General features: G+C 37.8%; 1 long non-coding RNA gene across 1 annotated transcript in view; it reads left to right on the top strand.

Annotated features, from left to right (window-relative positions):
- LOC137231274 (uncharacterized) overlaps positions 1-24632 on the top strand; it is a 52888-nt gene extending 28256 nt beyond the window's left edge. The window contains exon 3 of the long non-coding RNA XR_010946436.1: positions 24537-24632. This is a non-coding gene — a long non-coding RNA (uncharacterized lncRNA). The remainder of the gene's footprint in view (positions 1-24536) is intronic.
- Positions 24633-25051: the final 419 nt, after the last annotated feature.

The raw sequence follows: 25051 nt of genomic DNA, 5'->3' as shown, positions 1-25051 counted from the left end.
AAAAAAAACAATTTGATTTAAAAATGGGCCAAATAACTTAACAGACATGTCATCAAAGAAGATATACACATAGTAAGTAAGCATATGAAAAGATGTTCAACATCATGTGTCATCAGGGAAATGCAAATTAAAAGAACAATGAGATACCACAACATGCCTATTAGATTGGCTGAAATCCAAAAGTCTGACAATACCAAATGCTGGTGAGGATGTGGAACAAAAAGAACTCTCATTCAATGCTGCTGAGAATGCAAAATAGTATAGCCACTCTGGTAGACAGTTTGGCAGTTTCCTATAAAACTAAACATATTCTTACCATACAATCCTGCAGTCACACTCCTTGGTATTTAACCAAAGGAACTGAAAACCTATATCCACAAAAAATCTGCACATGGATATTTATAGTAGCTTTATTCATAATTGCCAAAACTTGGAAGCCATCAAGATGTCTTTCAGTAGGAGAATGGATAAAGAAACTATGGTAGGACTTCCCTGGTGGTGCAGTGGTTAAGAATCCGCCTGCAAATGCAGGGGACATGGGTTCGAGCCCTGGTCTGGGAAGATCCCACATGCCGTGGAGCAACTAAGCCCGTGTGCCACAACAACTGAGCCTGCACTCTAGAGCCCATGAGCCACAACTACTGAGCCCATGTTCCACAGCTACTGAAGCTTGTGAGCCTAGAGCCCGTGCTCTGCAACAAGAGAAGCCACTGCAATGAGAAGTCTGTGCACCACAACAAAGAGTAGCCCTCACTTGCCGCAACTAGAGAAAGTCCATGCACAGCAACGAAGACCCAACGCAGCCAAAAATAATTTTTTTTAAAAAAAGAAAGAAAGAAACTATGGTACATCCAGACAATGGAATATTATTCAGCACTAAAAAGAAATGAAATATCAAGTCATGAAAAGACATGGAGAATATGTATTAAATGTATATTACTAAGTGAAAGAAGCCAGTGTGGAAAGACTACAGTTGACTCCTGAACAATGAGGGTTTGACCTATGTGGTTCCACTTATATATAAATATTTTCAATACTAAATACTACAGTACTACAGTGTTTGTGGTTCGTTGAATATGCATTTGGAGAGGAATCGCAGATACAGAAGGCTGACCAAAAGTTACATTCGAATTAACCCTTGCATTGTTCAAGGGTCAACTGTACGTAGTGTATGATTCCAACTATATGACATTCTGGAGAAGGCAAAACTATGGAGACAGTAAGAATATCAGTTGTTACCAGGGGATGGACTGTGGGAAAGGCAGAGAGATGAGCAGGCAGAGCACAGAGGACTTTTTAGGGCAGTAAAAATATTTTCTACAATACTATAATGATGGATATGTAAATGGGCTTTGCAAATGGGCTTTTGTATGTGTTGGGGCATGCCTTCAACATTTAGCCCAGTTAGTTTACAACTCTACCTTAGTTCTCACTTTCTACTTGCATAGAAATCAGCCAGAGGTGAGAGCTAGGGCCTTACCAGGTATTTTCTGACTGTGTGCTTAGCCCTGCACATATACTTGTCCTTCTAGATTCCAGGAATATGTGGGAGCTTTTCAAAGTGCAAATTCCCCAAAGCATCTCATGTCCCAGGCTTTCCTCTGAGCTTTTTGGTTATTTTACCACTTGCCCCACAGCTATACTTTGTCCCAGGTGGCAGTGACAAATATGTGTGCCTTTAAATGTTTTCAACCCTCCCCTGGATTACCATCTCAGCCCTGGGAGAGTTCCCTTGGGCAAAATAAAGGCATGCCCTTTAAGCTGGTCCTTCAGGGAGTCACCAGACAGGTCAAAACCACAATTCTTTGATAATAATGTCCATTCTGCTCATCTGGTACTATGTCCCTGTACTGGAAATGTGTACTACCTTCAAAGCCTCCACCAAGGTGGAGGAGAGTGAGAAGAAAACAGGGGAAGTTAAAGTGCCACAAAGCTCTCTTACCGAGATTCAGGGGTTTTTTTTTCAACTTTTTGATTAACCATGTTGTGTTAGTTTCAGGTGTACAACAAAGTGATTCAGTTATCCATATACATGTATCTATTCTTTTTCAAATTAATTTCCCCTTTAGGTTGTTACATAATATTGAGGAGAGTTCCCTGTGCTATTCAGTAGGTCCTTGTTTGTTATCCATTTTAAATATACCAGTGTGTACGTGTCAATCCCAAACTCCCTAACTGTCCCTCCCCACCCCTTCCCCCCGGTAACCATAAGTTCATTCTCTCAGTCTGTAAATCTGTTTCTGTTTTGTAAATAACTTCATTTGTATAATTTTTTTACATTCCACATATAAGCAATATCATACAATATTTCTCTCTCTCTCTGTCTGACTTACTTCACTCAGTATGACAATCCCTAAGTCCATCCATGTTGCTGCAGATGGCATTATTTCATTCTTTTTAATGGCTGAGTAATATTCCATTGTATATATATACCACAAATTGATTAAGTGTTCCCCTTGCTGCTGTAAGCTTTTTCATTAGTTTCCAGAGTTTTGAAAAACTTGAGTTTGACATTTTTTGCAAGCTTATCACTGCTCTTCTGGGGGATGTGCTTTGGGAGTTTCCTATTCTGCCATTTTTGCTTATGTTACTCAGCATTGATTTATATTTAATGTTAAACCAACCTTGCATTCCTGGGAGGGAAATCCACTTGGTCATGATTAATTATCCTTTTTACATGTTGTTGCATTTTATTTGTTAAACTTTTAAAAATTTGTGAATGTATGTTTATGAGGAATTTTGATCTGTGATTTTCTTTCTTGTGATGCTATTGTGTGGTTTTGATGGCAGAGTAAAATTGGCCTCATAAAATGAGTTGAGAAATATTTCTCCTGCTTCAATTTTCTGGAAGGTTTTTGTAGAATTGGTATTATTTCTACCTTTAATAGAATTTAGCAATGAAGCCATCTAGCCCTGGAGTTCCTTTCTGAGCTTTTGAACTACAAAATCAATTGCTTTAATAGATATGCAGATAACAAAGTTGTTCATCTCTTCTTAAGTGAGCTTTGATAGTTTGTGTCTTTTATGGAAACTTTCCCACTTTTTTCTAAGCTGTCAAATCTATAGGCATAAAGTTGTTTATAATACTCCTTTATTATCCCTTTAATATCTTTAGAATATCTGTCGGTGTCATTTGTGCCTTTTTTTCTTTTTTCCTTATCACTTTGACTAGCTTGTTATCCATTTTATTAATCTTCTCAAAGTACCAACTTTGGTTTCATTCATTTTCCTTATAGTTATTCTTTCTTTTATTTCATTGATTCTTGCTCTGATGTTTATTATTCCCTTTCTTCTGCTTACTTGGGTTCATTTTATTTATTTATTTTCTATTTCTTAAGGTTGAAACTGAGGTCATTGATTTCAGCAGTTTCTTTTTTTATTAATTTTATTGGAGTATATTTGCTTTACAATGTTGTGTTAGTTTCTTGCTGTACAGCAAAGTGAATCAGTCATACATATACATATATCCACTCTTTTTTATTTTTTTAATTTATTTTTAAATATTTATTTATTTAGGCTGGGCCAGGTCTTCATTGTGGCACACGGGATCTTCATTGCAGCATGTGGCATCTTTTAGTTGTGGCATGCAGGCTCATAGCTGTGGCATGTGGACCTCTTAGTTGCGGCATGTGGACTTCTTAGTTGTGGCATGTGGACTCTTAGTTGTGGCATATGGACTCTTCGTTGCAGTATGCATGTGGGATCTAGTTCCCTGACCAGGGATGAAATCCAGGGCCCCTGCATTGGGAGCATGGAGTCTTACCTACTGGACCACCAGGGAAGTCCCTATCCACTCTTCTTTAGATTTCCTCCACATTTAGGTCACCATAGAGCATTGAGGAGACCTTTCTTGTTTTTTGTTTTTTTTTTTTTTTTTTGCGGTACGCGGGCCTCTCACTGTTGTGGCCTGTCCCGTTGTGGAGCACAGGCTCTGGATGCACAGGCTCAGTGGCCATGGCTCACGGGCCTAGCCACTCTGCAGCATGTGGGATCTTCCTGGACCGGGGCACGAACCCACGTCCCCTGCATCGGCAGGCAGACTCTCAAGCACTGCACCACCAGGGAAGCCCCCTTTCTTGTTTTCTAATAGGCTTTTAGTCTTATAAATTTCCCTCTAAGTAGTAACTGAGCAGCATCCTACAAATTTTGATATGTTGCATTTTAATTTTCATTCCATTCAAAATACATCAGAATTGCCTTTCTGGTTTCTTACTCCTTTTATTTTTTTTCTTTTTTTTTTCTTCAGTATGCGGGCCTCTCACTGATATGGCCTCTCCCACTGCGGAGCACAGGCTCCGGATGCGCAGGCTCAGCGGCCATGGCTCACGGGCCCAGCCGCTCTGCGGCATGTGGGATCCTCCCAGACCGGGGCACAAACCCGCGTCCCCTGCATCGGCAGGCGGACCCTCAACCACTGCGCCACCAGGGAAGCCCTGCTTTTCTGGTTTCTTTTTGACCTATGTGTTCTTTATAATTGTGCTACCTAGCTTTCAAATATTTGAGATTTTCCAGATACCTTTCCATTACTGATCTCTAATTTATGTCTGTTGTGATCATAGAATATATTTGCATGATTTGAATCATTTTAAATTCATTGAGAATTCTTTTCTGGTCCAGAATATGGTCTGTCTTGGTAAACATCCCCTGTGCACTTGAAAACAGTGTGCATTCTGCTTTTACTAGGTACAGTGTTCTATAAATGTCAATTAGGTCAAGTTGGTTGATAATATTGTTCAAGACTTTTATATCCTTCCTGATTTCCTATCTACTTGTTCTATCAATTATTGAAAGAATATTGTTGAAATCTCCAACTCTAATTTTGAATTTCTACATCTACTTTCAGTTTTATCTATTTTTTCTTTATGTATTTTGACAATGTTATCAGGTGCATAAACAGTTAAGATTGTTATGTCTTCTTGATGAATTGACATTCTTTATTCCTAGTAATATTCCTTGCTCTGAAACCTACTGTTTCTTGTATTAAAATAGCAATTCCAGATTCCTTTTGGCTCCATTAGCATGGTTTATTTTTCCAAACATTTTACTTCTAACTTATTAAAGTGGGTTTCTTGTAAGCAACATATAGTTGTGTCTTGCCTTTCTATACAATGACAAACTCTGCCTTTTAATTGCAGTGCTTAGACCATTTATATTTAATGAGATTATTGGTATGGTCAGGTGTCAATCTACCATCTTTCTAATTTAAAAAAAAAATGTATCTCATCTATTCTTTCCATTTTTTTCTATTTCCTGACTTCTTTTGAATTGAATTTCTTTTTATGAATCCATTTTATCTTCTATGGTTACTTATTAACTAAAATCCTTTGTTGTACTATTTTACTGGTTGCTTTAGAGTTTGTAGTATACATTCTTAAATTATCAGAGACTACTTCCAAGTAATATTCTCCCATTTCACCTTATAACAGTTTACTTCTTCCCACCTTATGTTATTGTTGTCATAAATGTATTTCTATGTTATAAACCCCCAATACATTGTTCATATTTTTGCATTATAAAATCAACTGCCTTTTAAAGAGATTTCAATAATAACATTGAAGTATTTTATATTTATTTACACAGTTATTCTCTCATTCTTCATTCCTTTGTTTATGTTTAGATTTCCAACTGGAATCATTTTCCTGCTGCCTAAAGGATCTTCTTCTAAAATGTCTTGTAGTGCAGGTCCACTGGTAATAAATTTTCTGCTTTTATATGTATGAAAAAGTCTTTATTATACCTTTATTTTTGAAGGATAGTTTTGTCTTCTCATTTGCACTGGGTCCAATGTGAAGTCTGCTGTCACTTTTATCTTTGTTTCTCTATCTAAAATGTCTTTGTTCCTCTGGTTTTCTTCAAGATTTTCTCTTTATTACTGACTTTAATAAATTTTGATTATAATGTATTTCTTGTGCTTGAAGCTTACAATTTTCAACTAATTTGAAAAAAATATTGCCCATTATTTATTCAAATATTTTTCTTTCCCTACTTCTCTTCCCTTTCAGGGAATCCAATTACACATATATTAGACTACTTGAAATTGTCCCACAGCTAACTGATTCTCCATTATTTCCTGTCTTTTTTCTCTGTGTGTTTCATTTTGGAGAGTTTCTCTTACGGCCATTAAGTTCATTAATCTTTTCTTCAGCAATGTCTAACATGTTATTAATCCCACCCAGTGGATTTTTTAAAAATCTCAGACACTGTAGTTTTCATCTCTAGTGGTTGAATTTGTGTCTCTTTTAAGATCTTCCATGTCTCTGCTAAATCTTTCTTCTAGCTTCTTGAACATATGGAATATCATCATAATAGTTTAATGTTCTTTTCTACTAATTCATGCACTGGAGTTATTTTTTAGTCAGTGTCCATTGACTGATTTTTCTCCTCTTGCTGGGTTGTACTTTTCTGCTGTTTCACATCTCTGTTAAATTTTTATTAGGTGCCAGATATTATCAATTTACCTTAATGGACACTGGATATTTTTGTATTCCCATGGATATCCTTGAGTTTTGTTCTAAGAAATAGCTAAGTGAGTTGAAAACACTTTGATCCCTTTGGGTCTTGCTTTAAGCGTCACTAGGTAGAACTAAAGCAGTAAATAGTCTAAGGCTAATTTTGTACCCCCTACTAAGGCAAACCTCTTCTGAGATTACTATCTGATACCCTATGAATTATGAGGTTTTCCACTCTGGCTGGTATAAATTAGAACTATTCCCATTACTGTTTGATCACTGTATATTGTTCCTTCTAACCCTTTAGAGTGGTTCATTCTTTGGTCTGTAATAGTTTTCTCACACATATGCACTAATCACTACACAACTACAGATTCAAGGAGGACCCTCTGCAGGTCTCCAGACTTCTCTAGGGAGAACGTTAAAGTACTTTACATCAGCTTTCTCCTCTCTGATGTTCTACCCTTCAAGCTTAATGACTTTTATTAGATATTGTGCCTCTCTAAAATGTATTAAGATTTTCTTTGTCATTAAGGCTATAATCATTCTTCACTCTGTGGCTTATGGTACAAACTCAAGGCTCTGAATCTCCAGGGCTCTTAGCCTTGTGAGGCTCAAAATCCTGTTCTCTTCTCTAGGTTATTAGCTCTTTTATCAGCTTTATAGTGCTTGCCTTGGAATTCAAAGCCAATAATTTGGCTCTTTTTTCTTGCTGGGTTCTTAGTTCTGTCTTCCCTTCAGTGAGGGAAAAAAATCTCAGCTTCTGAGTCTAGTTTTAATAGTATAAGGACTGCAAGGTAAAACAGAATTGTCAAAAAGGAAAATTTTCTATATTTCAAACTACTATCGCATTACACATGTTGGTAATTATTCTCCTCCTCCTCCTTCTTTTTAATCTCATTAAATGGCTTAATTTCTTGGCTTCTTATGCAATTCAGGGAAACATTGTCTTTGTACTCTAAAAGAATTATCACTGCTGGCCACTTCCAAGTTGGGTTACCTGAGACAAGTTAAACTTTTCCATTACCTCATTTGTAAAATAAGAATAATGACATGCGGCCTGTGAGGATTAAATTACTTATTATATGTGAAGTACCTGCCACTTTACATGATACATAATAGCATCTCAATAAATGTTAGGCTTTAGTGAGGAAATATTTTCACAATGCAAAAAAAAAAAGTTCTTTAAGTGACTCATATATATGCTAAAGGCTTTATTTAGCTGATATGTATCAGGGAACACCTGAAAATCAGGTGGCTCCTCAATTGAAGCAGTGTCAGAGTTTTTACAGGATGTAGGAAACTATAAGTCCTTGCAATTTTCGTTTAGGAAACAGGGTCTTGTTTGTTTGTTTTACTTTAACTGAAACTTGAGATTGGGGGTTACACCTGTTTTCATGCTTCTGCTTGGGATTAGTTGGTGCAATCCTAATAACCATTAGAACAGTATTGTCTGAGAATTGTTTTTGTAAGATATATATATCTTGCAAAAGTATATATCATTTATACTGAAACATTTTAATATAACTTTATGACTACAAAAGTAATAAACTTAAAAAACAAAACTGAAGTATCAAGAAGAAAAAACAAAACAAAACAACATCACCCAAGAAAAACACCGTTAACATTTTGCATTATGTCTCTCTGATTTTTCTGTGCATTTGTAACCCAGATACATCTACTCCGTCATTAGCTGGCTCTGGGTTCCTAGAAAATGTTTCCTTTCCCCATACTTCCCCCTTCGAGTTCTCTCTCTCAATTGACAGAGAGAGAGAAAGAGAGACAGAGAGAGGGAGAGACAGAAAGGGACAGAGACAGAGAGACAGAGAAGGGGAAGGGAGGGGAGGGGAGGAGAGGAGGAGGGAGAGAAAGGGATAGAGACAGAGAAAGAGAGAAGGGGAAGGGAGGGGAGGGGAGGGAGGGGAGAGAAGGTGAGGGAGAAGAGGAAAAGATAAAAAAAAGCTTAAGTAAGCTGACTTCACTGCAGATTTTTCTTTTTTTTTTAACATCTTTATTGGAGTATAATTGCTTTACAATGTTGTGTCAGTTTCTGCTGTATAACAAAGTGAATCAGCTATATATATAGATATATCCCCATATCCCCTCCCTCTTGCACCTCCCTCCCACCCTCCCTATCCCACCCCTCTAGGTGGTCACAAAGCACTGAGCTGATCTCCCTGTGCTAGCAGCTGCTTCCCACTAGCTATCTATTTTACATTTGGTAGTGTACATATGTCAATGCTACTCTCTCCCTTCGTCCCAGCTTACCCTTCCCCCCTCACCCTGTGTCCTCAAGTCCATTCTCTACTTCTGCATCTTTATTCCTGTCCTGCCCCTACGTTCATCCGAACATTTTTTTTAGATTCCATATATATGTGTTAGCATACAGTATTTGTTTTTCTCTTTCTGACTTACTTCACTCTGTATGACAGACTCTAGGTCTTTGGTGGGCATTCTCCACAGATAATGAATTTAGAATTCATCTTAGACATTTTTATTTCCCCAAACTCTTCTTCAATGCAGCCTGCCCCAACTTCCTAGGTAACTCCCCTTTCCTGGCTCTGCTAGCACTCTTTCCTTCCTGTACAGCTCTTCTCTACCTCCTATATTCAAATTTACATACACAAATCTATCATGACAATCAACAAAAAAAGGGAAGTTTACCGATTTTTGAACTTGAACATCCAGCATGGAGTCTTAAACCTCACTCCAAGTAGTATATTAAGATATTTTCTCCAAATACTTACAGGACTCTCCCCAAATGGTGTTTTGGTAAATAATATTTTCTCCATATCATTACATATACACATACTCATACAGACATGCATTTCTTTTTCTTTTATAAAATTAGTTTTATCCTATTAATAAAGTTCTCTATTCTACTTTTATAGTCTACTAGATGTAGTGAGCATTTCTCATTTTATTATAGATTCTTTATAAACACTATTTTATAGCTACATGAAATTCCATCATACAATAAACCATAATGTCATGCATTAGGTTGAATAATATGAAATTGATATTTATGCATATCAATAACAATCAAATATATCAGCATTTTTATATGGTTCCACCTAATAACTATTTCCTTACTGTTGAGCATTTAGAATGCTTTTCACTTTTCCCATAATAATAAATGTTATGATTAGTATCTTTGTACACAAAACTTTGATGTTATCTCTGGCTAATATTTTAAGCCCATTCCTAGAAATGATATTAAACTAGGTCAAACTGTATAAATAATAATTTAAAAATAACTGCTTTCCAAAAGTTGTACCAATTTCCATTAATATTGGCAGTTCAGGAGAGTCTCCATCTTACCATACCCTGGAGAGCGTTATTTTTGCTAAAAAACTGATACTCAGCAAATAGTGTTTCATTATTATTTATCTTTGAAATGATTTGATCACTGGTGAGAATGACCGATTTTTCATTTTCATTCGCTATATATAATCTTAGTTGTGTGTGTAATTCCTCTAATGATGTCCTTTGTCCAGTTTTTCCTTTAGCATTATTTTCAAAATAAGGATTCTTTGTTTATCATATCTGCTGCAAATATTTTATCACAATTTATTAAAAAAGACATTTATCTTTTTTAATTTCCAATGCCTTTATTTTATTATTTTCTTATTCTCTTTTTATTCTCAACTATTGTATAGTTGATTTACAATGTTTCAGGTGTACAGCAAAGTGATTCAATTATATATATATATACACATATATATATATTCCTTTTCAGATTCATTTCCATTATAGGTTATTACAAGATACTGAATATAGTTCCCTGTGCTATACAGTCAGTCCTTGTTGTTTATCTATTTTGTATACTGTAGTTTGTATCTGATAATCCAAAATTCCAAATTTATCCCCCCCTTCCCCTTTGGTTACCATAAGTTTGTTTTCTAAGTCTGTGAGTCTATTTCTGTTTTATAAATAAGTTCATCTGTATAATTTTTTTAGATTCCACATAAAGCAATATATGATATTTGTCTTTGTCTGTCTGACTTACTTCACTTAATAAGATAATCTCTATGTCCATCCATGTTGCTGCAAATGGCATTATTTCATTCTTTTTTATGACTGAGTAATATTTCATTGCGTATATATACCACTTCTTCATCCATTCATCTGTTGATGGACATTTAGGTTGCTTCCATGTCTTGGCTATTGTAAATAGTGCTGCTGTGAACATTCGGGTGCATGTTATCTTTTCAAGTTAGAGTTTTCTCTGCATATACGCCCAGGAGTGGGAATGCTGGACCACATGGTAACTCTATTTTTAGTTTTTTAAGAAATCTCCATACTGTTCTCCATAGTGGCTGCACCAGTTTACATTCCCACCAGCAGTGCAGGAGGGTTCGCTTTTCTCCACACCTGCCCCAGCATTATTTGTAGACTTTTTCATCTTGGCCATTCTGACCTGTATAAGGTGATACCTCATTGTGGTTTTAATTTGCATGTCTCTAATAATTAGCGATGTTGAGAATCTTTCCATGTGCCTGTTGGCCATCTGTATGTCTTATTTGGAAAAATGTCTATTTAGATCTTCCGCCCATTTTTTGATTGGGTTATTTGTTTGATATTGAGCTGTATGAGCTTTTTGTATACTTTGGAGGTTAATCCTTTGTCAATCTCATTGTTTGTAAGTATTTTCTCCCCATTCTGTAGGTTGTCTTTTCTTCTTTTTCTTTTTTCTTTTTTTTTTTGGCCTCGCTGTGCAACATGCAGGATCTTACTTCCCTGATCAGGGATCGGACCCATGCCCCATGCAGTGGAAGCGCAGCATCCTAGCCACTGGACCACCAGGGAATTCCTCACTTTGTTTATGATTTCCTTTGCCACGCAAATCTTTTAAGTTTAATTAGGTCCCATTTGTTTATTTTTGTTTTTGTTTCCATTACTCTAGGAGACAGATCCAGTAAAATATTGTTATGATTTATGTCAAAGAGTGGCCTGCTTATGTTTTCTTCTGTGAGTATTGTAGTATCCAGTCTTACATTTAATCCATTTTATTTTGGTATATGGTGTTAGAGAATGTTCCAATTTCATTCTTTTATATGTAGCTGTCCAATTTTCCCAGCACCACTTATTGAAGAGACTGTCTTTTCTCTATTGTATTTTCCTGCCTCCTTGTCATAGATTAACTGACCATAAGTGCATGGGTTTATTGCTGGGCTCTCCATTCTGTTCCCCTGATCTATGTGTCTGTTTTTGTGCCAGTACCATACCGTTTTGTAGTTTGTAGTATAGTCTGAAGTCAGGGAACCTGATTCCTCCAGCTCTGTTCTTTCTCAAGATTGTTTTGGCTATTTGGGGTCCTCTGTGTTTCCATACAGATTTAAAAATTTTTTGTTCCAGTTCTGTGAAAAATGCCATTGGTAATTTGACAGGGGTTGCCCTAAATCTGTAGACTGCCTTGGGTAGTACAGTCACTAACAACACTGATTCTTCCAATCCAAGAACATGGTATATCTTTCTATCTGTTTGTATGGTCTTCAGTTTCTTTCATCAGCGTCTTATAGTTTTCAGAGTACAGGTCTTTTCCCTCCTGAGGTAGGTTTATTCCTAGGATTTTATTCTTTTTGACGTGATGGTGAACGGTTTTGTTTCCTTAATTTCTCTTTTGGATAGTTCATTGTTGGTGTATAGAAATGCAACAGATTTATGTATGTTAATTTTGTATCCTGCAACTTTATCCAATTCATTGAGGACCTCTAGTAGTTTTCTGGTGATACCTTTAGGATTTTCTATGTATAGTATCATGTCATCTGCAAACAGTGACAGTTTTACTTCTTCCTTTCCGATTTGGATTCCTTTTATTTCCTTTGCTTCTCTGATTGCTGTGGCTAGGACTTCCAAAACTATGTTGAATTAAAGTGGTGAGAGTGGGCAGCTGTGTCTTGTTCCTGAGCTTAGATGAAATGTTTCAGCTTTTCACCATTGAGATGATAGCTGTGGATTTGTTATATATGGCCTTTATTATGTCGAGGTAGCTTCCCTCTATGCCCACTTTCTGGAGAGTTTTTATCATAAATGGATGTTGAATTTCATCAAAAGCTTTTTCTGCATCTATTGAGATGATCATATGGTTTTTATTCTTCAATTTGTTAATGTGGTGTATCATGTTGATTGATTTGCGGATATTGAAAAATCCTTGCATCCCTGGGATAAATCCCACTTGATCATGGCGTATGCTCCTTTTAATGTATTGCTGGAGTCAATTTGCTAGTATTTTGTTGAAGATTTTTGCATCTATGTTCATCAGTGATATTGGCCTGTAGTTTTCTTTTTTGTGATATCTTTGTCTGGTTTTGGTATCAGGGTGATGATGGCCTCATAGAATGATTTCAGAAGTGTTCCTTCTTCTGCAATTTTTTAGAATTGTTTAAGAAGGATGGGTGTTAACTCTTCTCTAAATGTATGGTAGAATTTACCTTTGAAACAATTGGGTCCTGGACTTTTGTTTGTTGGGAGTTTTTAATTTACTGATTCAATTTCAGTGCTGGTAACTGGTCTGCTCATATTTTCTATTTCTTTCTGGTTCAGTCTCGGGATAATGTACCTTTCTAAGAATTTGCCCATTTCTACTAGGTTGTCCATTTTATTGGTGTATAGTTGCTCATAGTAGTCTCTTATGATCCTTTGTATTTCTGTGGTGTCAGTTGTAACTTCTTTTTCATTTCTGATTTTATTGATTTGGGTCCTCTCCCTTTTTTTTCTTGATGAGTCTGGCTAAAGGTTTATCAATTTTGTCTGTCTTTTCAAAGAACTAGCTTTTGGTTTCATTGATCTTTTCCACTTTTTTTTTTAAATCTCTATTCACTTATTTCTGCTCTGATCTTTATGATTTCTTTCCTTCTACTAACTTTGGGTTTTGTTTGTTCTTCTTTCTCTTGTTGCTCTAGGTGTAAAGTTAAGTTGTTTATTTGAGATTTTTCTTGTTTCCTGAGGTAAGCTTGTATTGCTATAAACTTCCCTCTTAGAACTGCTTTTGCTGTGTCCCATAGGTTTTGGATCACCACGTTTTCATTTTCATTTGTCTCTAGGTATTTTTTTCCAATTTGATTTCTTCAGTGATCCATTGTTTGTTTAGTAGCATATTGTTTAGCCTCCACTTGTTTGTGTTTTTTGCAGTTTTTGATTGTAGTTGATTTCTAGTCACATAGCACTGTGGCAGAAAAGATGCTTGCTATGATTTCAATTTTCTTAGATTTACCAAGGCTTGTTTTGTGGCCTAGCATGTGATCTATCCTGGGGAATATTCCATGTGCACTTGAAAAGAATGTGTATTCTGCTCCTTTCAGGTGGAATGCTCTATAAATATCAATTAGGTCCATTTGGTCTAATGTGTTATCTAAGGCCTGTGTTTCCTTATTGATTTTCTGCCTGGAAGGTCTGTCCATTGATGTAAGTGGGGTGTTAAAGTCCCCTACTATTATTGTGTTACTGTCAGTTTCTCCTTTTATATTGAAGTTCTCTTTTGTTGGGTGCATATATATTTACAATTGTTATAACTTCTTGGATTAAGCCCTTGCTCATTATGTAGTGTACTTCTTTGTCTCCTGTAACAGTCTTTATTTTAAAGTCTATTTTGTCTGATATAAGAATTGCTACTCTGGCTTTCTTTTGACTTCCATTTGCATAGAATACCTTTTTCCAACCCCTCACTTTCAGTCTGCATATGTCTCTTTATCTAAAGTGAGTCTCTCATAGGCAGCAAATATATAGATCTTGGTTTTGTATCCATTCAGCCAGTCTATATCTTTTGGTTGGAGCATTTAGTCCGTTTGCATTTAAGGTAGTTATCAATATGTATGGTCTTATTGCCATTTTGTTAATGGTTTTGGATTTGTTTTTGTAGGCCTTTTTTTCCCTTTCTTCTTTTGTTCTCTTCTCTTGTGATTTGATGACAATCTTTAGTGTTATGTTTGGATTCCTTTTTCTTTTCTGTGTGTATATCTATTATAGATTTTTAGTTTGTGGTTACCATAAGGTTTTTGTAGAGCAGTTTATATGTATACATGATTGTTTTAAGTTGCTGCTCTCTTAATTACAAATGCATTTTAAAATCCTGCACTTGTACTCTCTTCCCCTCACAATTAATGTTTTTGATATTTACATCTAATTGCTTTGTGTGTTCCTTAACTACTTATTGTGGATACAGATTATTTTACTACCTTTGTCTTTCAATATTTCTACTAATTTTGCATGTGGATGATTTCCTACCTTTACTCTTTGTTTGCCTTTACCAGTGAGCTTTTTAATTTTGTCATTTTCTTTTTTCTAGTTGTAGCCCTTTCTTTTTCACCTAGAGAAGTTCCTTTAGCATTTGTTCTAAAGCTGGTTTGGTGATGCTAAATTCTTATAGCTTTTGCTTGTCTGTAAAGCTTTTTATTTCTCCATCAAATCTCAACAAGAGCCTTACTGGGTAGAGTATTGTTGGTTGTAAACTTTTCCCTTTCATCGCTTTAAATATATCATTCCAATCCCTTCTGGTATGCAGAGTTTTCTCTGAAAAAATCAGCTGATAGTCTTATGAGAGTTTCCTTGTATGTTATTTGTTGCTTTTCCCTTGTTGCTTTTAGTATTCTCTCTTTATCCATAAATTTTGTCATTTTGATTACAATGTGTCTTGCTGTGTTGCTCTTTCGGTTAATCCTGTATGGGACATTCTGCACTTCTTGGACTGGGGTGACTATATCCTTTTCCAGGGTAGGGAATTTTTCAGCTATTATCTCTTCAAATATTTTCTCAGGCCCTTTCTCTCTCTCTTCTTTTTCTGGGACCTCTATAATGCAAATATTAGTGTGCTTGATGTTGTCCCAGAGGTCTCTTAAACTGTTCTCATTTCTTTTCATTCTTTTTTCTTTTTTCTGTTCAGTGGCAGTGATTTCCACTACTCTGTCTTCTAGCTCACTGATCCATCCTTCTGAATCATTTAGTCTACTATTGATTCCTTCCAGTGTATTTTTCATTTCAGTTATTGTATTTTTCATCTCTGTTTGGTTGTTCTTTGTATTTTCTAACTCTTTGTTAAAAAACTTCTAACTTCTTGCTCTGTGTACCCATTCTCCTCCCGAGTTCTCTGATCATCTTTACAATAATTACTCTGAACTCTTTATCAAGTAGATTGCCTATCTCCACTTCACTTAGTTATTCTGTGGCTTATCTTGTTCCTTCATCTGAAACATATTCCTCTGCTGCCTCATTTTGTCCAAGCTGCTACTTGTATTTTTATGTATGCGGAAGATTAGTTACATTTCTCGACCTTGGAGAAGTGGCCCTTTGTATGACGCATCATATGCATCACCCAAACTATATGGTCTAGGGGTTCATCCTAAGAGGGATACATGGGTCCTTCTCTTGTGCTGGTCTGGTAGGCCCTAGTCTGGTTGGTTGCTAGGCCCTGCCCTGTGTGGGTGCTGCTGGCTGCTGTTTAGAGGGGCCTGGTCATGAGCTGGCTGGTTGCAGCATCCTAGATGGCCCCGGAGATGTGCTTGCTCACTGGTGGGCAGAGTCATGGTCCCGAAGACTCTGGGGCTGTTGCCCACCCACTGGCAGGTGAAGCCAGACCCTGGGGTTAGTGCCTGCTTACTGGCAGGCAGAGCTGGTTCGTGGAGTCTGGCTTCAGGGCCCAGGGATCCCAGAGCTTGTTTCAGATTATTGGGGGTGGTGGGATGTCAGTTCCTGACACAGTTGAGTACGGGGTCCGGAGTGTCGCAAAGGTTGTGTTGGCCTGCCAGTGGGCCAAGCCAGGACCCAGCTGATCACGGGTAGGGTCTGGCCTGCATTGCAGAATCATAGTTTTCTTGCTTCTGGTGTCTGCTCCTTGTTGGTTGAGGCTGGTCTAGAGGCTTGGTCTGGCTTCCCAATGGGAGGGGCCAGTGCCTGTCCACTTGTGGGTGGATCTGGGTCTTGCCCCTGTGGTGAGCAGGCCATGTTTAGGGGTAAGCCCAGAGGCAGCTGTAGGCTCTTTAGTCTTTAGGCAGCCTGTCTGCTGATGAGTGGGGCTGCATCCCTGCCCAGTTAGTTGTTTGGCCTGAGGTGTCCTATCACTGTCACCTGCATGCTGTTGGATGGGGCCAGGTCTTGGAGCTAATGAGCCAACATGTCAGCCACCAACAGCGTTCCCCAATATGTCTACCACCAGTGTCTATGTCCCCAGGGTGAGATGCAGCCACCCCCCACCTCTCCAGGAGACTCTCCAAGACCAGCAGGTAGGTCTGGCCCAGGCTTCTATCAACTTACTGCTTTTGCCCTGTGTCCAGGTGTGCATGAGATTTTACGTGCGCTCTTTAAGAGAAGTCTCTATTTTCCCCAGTCCTGTGGGGTTCCTGCAATTAAGCCCCACTGGCCTTCAAAGCCAAATGCTCTGGGGGCTCGTCTTCCCAGTATCAGACTCCTGAGATGGGAAGCCTGACGTGGAGTCCAGAACTCTTACTCCTGTGGGAGAACCTCTGCAATATAATTATTCTCCAGTTTGTGGGTCGCCCACTGGGTGGTATGGGATTTGATTATATCATGAGTCCACCCCTCCTACTGGTCTTGTGTTTCCTTCTTTATGTCTTTAGCTGTAGAAGATTTTCTCTGGTAGATTCCCATCTTTTTTATTGGTGACTGTTATGCAGATAGTTGTGATTTTGGTGTGCTCATGAGAGGTGGTGAGCTCAGGGTCTTTTTATTCTGCCATCTTGGCCACTCTCTTGACATTTATCTTTTAACTTAAGGATTTTTTTTTTTGATATACAGAAGTTTTAACTTTCAATGTAATCTACACAATTCCATCTATCTTTTTATACTTAAATAATCCCTTTGGGCGAGGGCTTCCCTGGTGGCACAGTGGTTAAGAATCCACCTGCCAATGCAGGGGACACAGGTCCAAGCCCTGGTCCAGGAAGATCCCACATTATGTGGAGCAACTAAGCCCGTGCACCACAACTACTGAGCCTGCACTCTAGAGCCTGCAAGCCACAACTACTGAGCCCATGTGCCACAATTACTGAAACCCACACGCCTAGCCCGTGCTCTGCAACAAGAGAAGCCACTGCAATGAGAAGCCTGTGCACCACAACAAAGAGTAGCCCCCCGCTCGCCACAACTAGAGAAAGCCTGTGCACAGCAACAAAGACCCAACGCAGCCAAAAATAAATAAATTTATTAAAAAAATAATAATAATCCCTTAGGGCAGAGTCAACTAGGCATTCCTTTATCACACTTACTTAAACATAATAAATATTATTTTTATTCTAAAATTGTACCCCCAATTATAAATATCAGGTTCACAACATTAAAGCAGATGAACAAATATGAATGTATCTGTAAATTTCCTCATCAATAAAGAATCAAAAAATTTTAAGTTCATGTTATGAAAGTAGTGCAGAAGTATAGTCTACATAGGAGAAAAACACTAACAATCACAGATATTGACGTTTTCTTCCAACTCAAATATTATTCAGTTCATGGCCATAGCATCAATTTCAGTATTTGTTTTAGGATACTTTTTTGGTCCTGAAAAATAAGCTCATGTAACTTTCTATACTAGAAAAGTAATTAATTATCTAATCAAGCACTGCTGTTTACTTTTTCCCAAACCAAGTACCTAACTTGTTTTCAACATGAGTGAGTATCCCTACGACCTCTGCTTAACGCAGCCGATGAGTCCCACCTATGAAAACTATTAATCCATACTCAAAGGTCTCTTTCTACTCAGTTTTGCCTGAGTAGACAACCTAATTAAGAAATTAGGATTTAATGTTTAAGGCCATGATTTCTGTACTGTAGAAAAAATAAAATGCATGACAATACCCTAAAAGTAAGATACTTCCTAACCTCAGCGAAGTAAAGAGATGCTATTCACAACAAAATTTTAAATATTTACATAATGTTATTATATATTTAAAACCTCAAAAGTCTTGTTACTTATGTTGCCTTATATAATTGAAAAGTAGTAAGAGAGAATGGCATGGATAAACCTACCAAATATAGCACCTGCTGAAGTTCACCTACCACTTTAAAGTAATATAGCTCCCCCCAAAGAAGCCAGTTCTCTATATGTAATCCACCAAAGGAATATGATCTTCAAAATTTTATTCCCTAAGGATTGCATCAGGGATAAAAAGAAAACTTTCAGCAAAAGATACTATTTCTACTGATCCCATGCACTGCTATATTAAAACAGGTGGAACAAAGGTAAATTCTGCATTTTATACTTACTATCTTTGTTTTTAAATTGAAGTACAGTTGATTTACAAGGTTGTGTTAATTTCTTCTGTACAGCAAAGTGACTCAGTTATACATATATATACATTCTTTTTTATATTCTTTTCCATTAATGGTATATCCCAGGATATTGAACGTAGTTCCCTGTGCTATACAGTAGGGATATATCTATCCATTCTATATATAATAGTTTGCATCTACTAACCCCAAACTCCCAGTCCATCCCTCCCCCAACCCCCTCCTCCTTGGAAACCACAAGTCTATTCTCTATGTCTGTGAGTCTGTTTGCATTTTATACTTTTTTTTGTTTTAATGTTGACTGACTGACTGGCTGCTGTTTTTTTTATTATTATTATTTTATTTATTTTTGTCTGCATCGGTTCTTCATTGCTGTGTGTGGGCCTTCTCTAGTTGCGGCAAGCAGGGGCTACTCTTCGATGCAGTGCACAGGCTTCTCATTGAGGTGGCTTCTCTTGTTGTGGAACACGGTCTCTAGGTGCACGAGCTTCAGTAGTTGTAGTACATGGGCTCAGTAGTTGTGGCTCACGGGCTCTAGAGCACAGGCTAAGTAGTTGTGGCACATGGGCTTGCTCTGCGGCATGTGGGATCTTCCCGGACCAGGGCTCGAACCCATGTCCCCTGCATTGGCAGCCAGATTCTTTTTTTTTTTTTTTCCCCCCGATACACGGGCCTCTCACCACTGTGGCCCCTCCCGCCGCGGAGCACAGGCTCCGGACGCGCAGGCTCAGCGGCCATGGCCCACGGGCCCAGCCGCTCCGCGGCATGCGGGATCCTCGCAGACGGAGGAACGAACCCATGTCCCCTGCATCGGCAGGAGGACTCCCAACCACTGCGCCACCAGGGAAACCCGGCAGCCGGATTCTTAATCACTGCGCCACCAGGGAAGTCTGCATTTTATACTTATCAAATCTAGAAATGAAGATTAAATTCTATCCAACACAAAAGTAAGCAAAATTTTCTTTAATTCTTAAGATCTAGTAATCTAATAAGCCTTCTAAATAGAGAAGTTAAGCAAATCTAGAATGTAAGTTTAATATAGTAGAATAAAATGCAGAAGAATACAACTGAGTGGAGTACATGAAAATCTGAAACAATATTTTCAACGCAAAAATAAATCACTATGCATTTAAATTCCATTTTCATTTACCTATTGGATAAGTAGGAGCTTCAGAGACAGGAAATACTAGACCATTATTGCCCAAAGGCAACAGATAGACCCTTCAAGTAGCTTGTGGTTCTACTGTTCTAAGAACACATGTGATGTCTGAATTCTATTTGGGAAACACTGTGGTCTCAGAGGTGATATTTAGAAAGAAATATAATCTGGACGGACCTAGAGATTATCACACTACATGAAGTAAGCCAGACAGAGAAAGACAAATATCATATGATATCGCTTATTTGTGGAATCTTAAAAAAATGATACAAATGAACTTATTTACAAAACAGAATAGACCCACAGACATAGAAAACAAACGTATGGTTACCAAAGGGGGAAGGGGGGGACAGATAAATTAGGATTTGGGGATTAACATATACACACTACTGTATATAAAATAGAAAACCAACAAGGACCTACTGTATAGCATATGGAACTACATTCAATATTTTGTAATAACCTATAAGGGAAAAGAATCTAAAAAAGAATATATATATATATGTGTGTATATGTGTGTGTGTATATGTATGTATATATATAGCTGAATCACTGTGATATACACCTGAAACTAACATAACATAAATCAACTATACTTCAATTTAAAAAAAAAAGAAAGAAATATAATCCAACAATAACTACATAGTCATTTAGTTTTACTTACTGGTTTACTGTTTGTTGTTTCAATGTTTAAGAAAGGAATGTTTCAGAAGACATCATTGATTATAAACAGAAAAGCATGTCAGTCTATCTATTTAAAATCTAAATGTAACACTAACTACAAATGGTGGTTAGATAAATGGTAACGACCAGATTTGTCTTTCCACCATTCAGTTCTGGTCTCAGTTCTGCCACTAATTAGATCATTAGATATGTAACCTTGGATGAGTCATCTAACCTCTGTGAGCTTGAATTTCCTAATATGTAAAATGAGGATATTGGACTAGATGATTCCAGATGAAATTCTAGCTATAAATATGATAATCTTATAACTATATTCCATTCACTTATCAGACATTCACTGAACATCAGTTATGTTCCAGGCACCAGGCTACATGTTGACTCTCAAAAACCAGTTCTACCATTTATTAAGGGTTTATATGACAGGCACTGTAGTAAATGTTTAACATATATTTTCTCATTTATTTTAATCTCCACAATAGTCTTAGAAAGTAGATGTTATTATAACCTACTTTAGCAAAAAAAAAAAGAGAGAGAGAGATCTAGAGGGTTTAAATAATATTGTGTTGGCCAAAAAGTGCCTTCAGTTTTTAAGTAAAAATAAAAGACTCATTTTTCATTTTCGCCAAGAACTTTATTGAACAACGTATTCACCCTTTTGTTCCACTACCATCTGCCAATTTTCAGGCAACTTCATAATTCCTTCCTCCCAAAATTTTTTATCTTTTTAAGCACAGAACTGTTCCAGGTCCCCTTTACAGTCTTCCAGGGAATTGAAATTTTTTCCATTAAGAGAATTTTTAAAGACCAAAATAAATGGAAATCCAAAGATGCCATGTCTGGTGACTATGGCAGATGAATCAGAATGTCCCAGCCAAACTGTAACCGTTTTTACCTGGTCTTTAAAGAAACATGCGGTCTTGTGTTATCCTGGTGGAAGATTATGCATTTTCTGTTGACTAATTCAGGATGCTTTTCGTCAAGTGCTGCTTTCAGTTGGTCTAATTGGGAGCAGTACTTGTTGGAATAAATCGTTTGGTTTTCCAGAAGGAGGTCATAATAGAGGACTCCCTTCCAATCCCACCATATACACAACATCACCTTCTTTGGATGAAGACTGGCCTTTGGTGTGGTTGGTGGTGGTTCATTTCGCTTGCCCCATAATCTCTTCTGTTCCACATTATCGTACAGTATCCACCGTCACAATTTGTTTTAAACACAGAACATTTTTGTTAGGTTTCAGTAGAGAATCACATGCAGAAATATGGTCAAGAAGGTTTTTTTCACTTAACTTATGAGGAACCCAAACATCAAAGTGATTAACATAACCAAGCTGGGGCAAATGATTTTCAAAGCTTGATTTGGATACTTTGAGCATGTCGACTATCTCCCGAGTGGTATAATGTTGATTGTTCTCAATTACTGTCTCAATTTTGATCACTATCAGCTTCAGCTGGTCTGCCCGACCGTGAAGCATCGTCAAGTGAGAAACCTCCAGCATGAAACTTCACAAACCACTTTTGTGTGTGTGTGTGTGTGTGTGTGTGTGTGTACCATTTTTTTTTTTTTTTTTTTTTTTGCGGTACGCAGACCTCTCACTGTTGTGGCCTCTCCCGCTGCGGAGCACAGGCTCCGGACGCGCAGGCTCAGCGGTCATGGCTCACGGGCCCAGCTGCTCCGCGGCATGTGGGATCTTCCCGGACCGGAGCACGAACCCGTGTCCCCTGCATCGGCAGGCAGACTCTCAACCACTGAGCCACCAGGGAAGCCCTGGACCATTTTTTTAAAGTCTTTATTAAATTTGTGACAATACCCTTTGTTTTGTTTCTTTGGCCGCAAGGCATGTGGGATCTTAACTCCCCAACCAGGGATCAAAGTCACACTCTGTGCATTGGAAGGCGAAGACTTAACCACTGGACCACCAGGGAAGTCCCACGCAAACCACTTTCTACATGTTCCATCAACTCATAGCACCTTCTCCATATACTGCACAAATCATTTTTTGCGTTTCAGTTGCATTTTTACCTTTCTTGAAATAATAAAGCATAATATGCCGAAAATGTTGCTTTTCTCCCTCCATCTTCAATATTAAAATGGCTACACAAAACTTCACCAATTTTGATAAGTCTTTTTCTGAATGCACGCTGATATGACAGCTGTCATGTACAATCTAACAAAATTGCTTCGAATGAAGTTAAAGACAACTAAGTGCTACTAGAGCCATCTTACGGGAAAAAATGAACGAACTTTTTGGCCAACCCAATAGCTAGCTAGTATAAGAGCCAAGATTCATACCCAGGAAACTGTGACTCCCAAACGCATGTTTAACCAGAACATCATGCTGCCACCAAGAAGCTTACAGTCTAATATTTCTCAAAAATAATCCTCAAATCACCTGCACCAGAATTACTTGGGGTGCTTATTTAAAATCCAGATTTTTGGACTCTATTCAAGTTCTATTGAAATCAGTATATCTGAAGTGAAGCCTATATTTTTTTAAAGTGATTATGCTCAGATGATTTGTTGTTGTTGTTGTTGTTGTTGTGCTGGGTCTTAGTTGCTGCACGCGGGATCTTTAGTTGGAACATGGCGGCTCTTTTTTTGTTTGTTTGTTTCAGTTGCAGCATGCGAACTCTTAGTTGCAGCATGTGGGATCTAGTTCCCTGACCAGGGATAGAACCCGGGCCCCCTGCATTGGGAGCTCGGAGTTTTAGCCACTGGACCACCAGGGAAGTCCCTCAGATGATTCTTACACATACTAATTTGGACCACCAGGGAAGTCCCTTAGATGATTCTTACACATACTAATTCTAAGCCTACTCTATGGTTGATAATTTGTCTACATTCATTAATTAAATATTTAGTGAATGTCTACTATGTATAAGTGCTAGGTGTTCATTAGATATATAATACATTGCTAAGAAACATTTGTGTCCAATTGCAAGCAAGGGACTTGAGAATGAGAGACATACAAATACCTAGAGTACAGAAGCTTTGTGGAATCTTTGCCATCTTGCTTTAACAGCTTCAATTGCTGCTCTGTATTTTCTTTACATTGTTTTATTTATGCATGTATTATCTTCATCAAACAGAATGTGTATCCTTTGGAGGCTTCTATTCATCTTTTATTTTCATTTGTTTTTCTGACAAATATTAACTACCTACTGAGTGCCAAACACTATGTGGACACTAGGACTATACTGATAAGCAAATATCAGACTCAGTTCCTTCATGGAGTTTTTGGTCTAGTATGGGGAAATCCATTAATCAAACAATCAGACAAATGTAGTAAATGTAAATTACTACAATAATGTATGATATAAAGAAACGGTACACTTAGCTAAAAGAACTTATTAAAAAGGGAATTTGGTCTGGTCAGAGAAGTCAGGGAAATCTTCCCAAAAGAAGAAACTTTTGAATTATGATCTGAAAGATATGTAAGCACTAATTAGGTGAAAGGGGAGGAAAGAGAAGGAAGCATCCAGGAAAAGGATACAGCATGTGAAAAGGCATTTGTGGCAGATAGGTACATGGCAAGAACAAAGGACTGATAAGCTGCAAGTAAAATTGGAGTGGAGAGAATGAAAAGATACTGAATTGGTCATCAAGGGTGAAACTATGTAGGGCATTGTAGGCCATGTAAAGAATTTTGTCTTTATCTTGGGAACAATGGCAAAGCAATGAAGGGATGTACTGTTTATTCTCTATTTGCTCTGCCCCACCACGGACCCATTTTCCACTTGGAGCCCTGTTTGGCTGAAACCACAGACTGTGTCACCCGGGCTCCTTGTCAGATGGTTTTTGCTTATTATTTGGTCAGTAAGAAGCACCTGCAGGAGACTGGCAGGAAGAAAGAAAAGAAAGTCCGGGTACTTGTTCTCCATTCTCATCCTGCTATGGGGCCCCAATTTTAGTAGTGGTTGCACACCTAAACAATGCTTCCTGCCCAGCAAATCCTCCTGTAGGGCTCTGGGCTCCAATAACACTGTTTCATCTTTTGATACCTTCAGGCCTGAAGATGTTAATGGCATCCTCCTGTTGCTGGTCTCTGGGAGCCTCAGCATTTCTTATTGGTTTTCTTAACGCTGCCAACAATCTGAAGGTAATCATTTCATTAAAGCCTTTTCCTCTGAGTGGAATTGTTTCATGGCAGAACCACAGTGAGTGAGATATTCAGTCCCTAAGGCCTGGTAAAAAGTCTGTACAAAGTGACAACAAATATCGAGCAACCAAATAACCAGACTAACTTACTCCAGTCTTAGGATACTCCATGGAATTTTCTTTTGCCTCCTCATAGTGGCAAAAGGCATTGCAGCCTTCCTCTAGCCCCTATTCTGCATTTCCACTGATTACTTTTTCTTAGTAATTGGTCTTCTTAATTACTAAAAGATTCCTGGAGGACTGTAACCATTGCCACTCACACAAACAGGTTTCCTGCCATCCAAAGGAATAAGGGTAAATAAGACCTTCATAGTATAGCCATAAAAAAAAGTGGACTTGGGTCAGAGAGACCTGGATTTAGTTC

Source organism: Pseudorca crassidens, chromosome 9, assembly GCF_039906515.1.
Source record: "Pseudorca crassidens isolate mPseCra1 chromosome 9, mPseCra1.hap1, whole genome shotgun sequence".
NCBI lineage: Eukaryota > Metazoa > Chordata > Mammalia > Artiodactyla > Delphinidae > Pseudorca > Pseudorca crassidens.
Note: the sequence above shows the minus strand (reverse complement) of the source record. Positions and strands in the feature narration are given on the sequence as shown.